Genomic DNA, 2,649 nt, shown 5'->3' with positions numbered 1-2,649 from the left:
CATTTGACAAAAGTGATGAACTTGGGAATGAACATAATATATCATTGTAGACGGATGCGTTCAAAATAACATTGCTTAAGTCATAAGTGTCAGCAATGTCCCAAGCATACACGTTTGGGATACTTTGGCTCTTGTCTGCGAGATCCTACTTATAAATAGAGCAAACGGACAGAATACAGTAACCGCTAAGATGCTTGATTTATCATTTAGTATTGGACGCGACATATTTGAAACATAACATTTAATGATTGTATTACCTTTTGACATGTATTTTTTCAACTGCACACCAGGTGTCATTTATACCACGTTTGTCAACTGATAGTCCCCGGTAAAAAATAACAACTCATACACTTATTTAGAACGTAAGTATTTCAAGTGTTTCATTATTAATAGAAATGAAAAGCTGCTAATACAGAGATTATCAAATTTACGCATATAATACCCTATAGATACATATTTAACAGCTCAATTTCTTCATAATAACATCATGTAGTGCGTAGCCATTAAATGTTTTGTGGGGTTTAGCCCACGAGATTAAGCGTCGTTTAAATTCGTATTGTCCGAACGAAGATTTGAAAGTACCATATATACTTTCCGAAATGTTAATAGCAAATGTTAAGGTATTTTCTCTTCGGGAAAGAAGACTTTATAGCTAAATTGACCAGTAGTATTTATCTCCTCTCATTACCTATCGATTATTATGTATTCAATTAATTTCTATATATTATAGTATTTTAATAATTTCCAGTGATCTCAGGAAGCAATATCCTAAGGATGAAATAAAGTTTGGTTGTTTAAAAAACGAGCTACATAGAAGATGTCGCAAAAAATTGAATAGCATCGTTAATTGCATTCAATTTGACCTAATATTCCTTATAAAACAATGCGTTTACATATGTTTACCTTAAGTGTACAGCATTATTTCAAAAAATAAAAAACATTTGCATGCACACATATTTACTTGTTGAATCCTCAAGAGACATTGGATTTTTATCCAACTCGAACTCGCTTCCATTATCATTTTATCAGGAATACCAAACTCTGCTGAATATTTGAATATGTATTTCAATATAGTCAGGCCGATTAATTAACATATTTGTGTACGCCTGCGAGTCATATACAATAACGGTGAAGTCGGAAAGGAAGGAAAAGGCCATGTGAAAGAGCCTTATTCCAAAGACCTCTCGGCATGACCTACACAAATGCACCAACAACGAGTAGGTCCCAAACATAATCATTACATACATCGGACTCCACACAGATATATTGACCACTTTAAAGAGACGGAAACTAACGAGTAATGGGCATGTCTGCAAAGACAGTGCTACAAGGCGCAGTATAATGGGGAAAAAAGAGGGGCATACACGTGATCAGAAATGAGGAAAGATAACATTTCATAATCGACAGGTTAATGCTTTGTGAAGCATTTAGACAGTCCGAAAGACGAGAAGAATGATTGCTAAGTCCCTAAGATGTCAAGACAATGGTTAAGTGAAGTGAAGGGAAGAATAAGAAAAGCGGAACGAATATAACAGCTTGCACATGATATACTAGACGGTATATAATTGGTCGTTTTAAAAGAGATGTTAAGAACAATGTAGGAGTAGATTTTTGTAAATTTGGCATATAACTTTGGTTCATATTTAGCAGTTTTAGCGTCTCTCTCTCCCCCTCTCTCTCTCTGTCTGTCTCTCTCGCGATTGTCCTGTCTCTCTCTCTCTCTCTCTCTCTCTCTGCTCTATCTCTCGAGAGCGCTCTCTCTCCGATGCTCCTAGCTCCTCACTCTCTCTCTCTCTCTCTCTCTCTCTCTCTCTCTCTCTCTCTCTCTCTCTCTCTCTCTCTCTCTCTCGTCTTTCTCTCTCTCTCACTCTCTCTCTCTCTCTCCCTCTCTCTCTTTCACCCTCTCCTCCACTTCCCCTCTCTCTCTCCCTCTCCATCTCCCCCATTCCTCTCTCTTATTATCTCCCTCTCTATCTCTCTCTCTCTCTCTCTCTCTCTCTCTCTCTCTCTCTTATTATCTCCCTCTCTCAAAGAAGCAAAGACCAAAACAACAAATAAGGCAAAACAGTGCATTTGCCGAAGAACACATAAACTCATTTTGAAATTATATAATTTAAATTCCAATAGTATTTGTATAACCTTTTGACACAACTTCAAGTTAATCATAATTAAGGGAAAATACAAACCGCGCAAGTCTTCAATTCTTTATATTGAGATGCAACAGCAACATAGAGCCCACGTGATAATTATTTTTCAGCATAATCATTTTTAAATAATGAAAATTTATTTTCAAAGCCGTCAAGTCTTTTTGTTGTTTTTAACCTCTCACAATTAGATCTTTTACTCTAGACAAGGATGAAACGATTCTATAATAGGACCAGGCATAGTGCTTCATTTCCACAATACACATATTATTAAGAATTACCGATGGCATGTAATGAGCAATAGAGATGGTTTGATATCAAACACTTTTCCGTTAATGTCTCTATGGATATTTCAATATTTCTGGATACATTGGTAATGCCAATCTTCTTAAGCAATCGAAATAGTATTATCGTTTCGAAAATAATAATGTAGTGTAACACCTAATTTTCTATATAAGGGTAGTTACATGCCTTACAGGGCTTGCAAGAGACCTTTAGAAAACGA

The sequence above is a fragment of the Dreissena polymorpha genome, chromosome 9, assembly GCF_020536995.1.
Source record: "Dreissena polymorpha isolate Duluth1 chromosome 9, UMN_Dpol_1.0, whole genome shotgun sequence".
In the NCBI taxonomy this organism is placed as follows: domain Eukaryota; kingdom Metazoa; phylum Mollusca; class Bivalvia; order Myida; family Dreissenidae; genus Dreissena; species Dreissena polymorpha.
The sequence above is the reverse complement of the archived record's forward strand: the minus strand, read 5'-3'. Positions refer to the sequence as shown.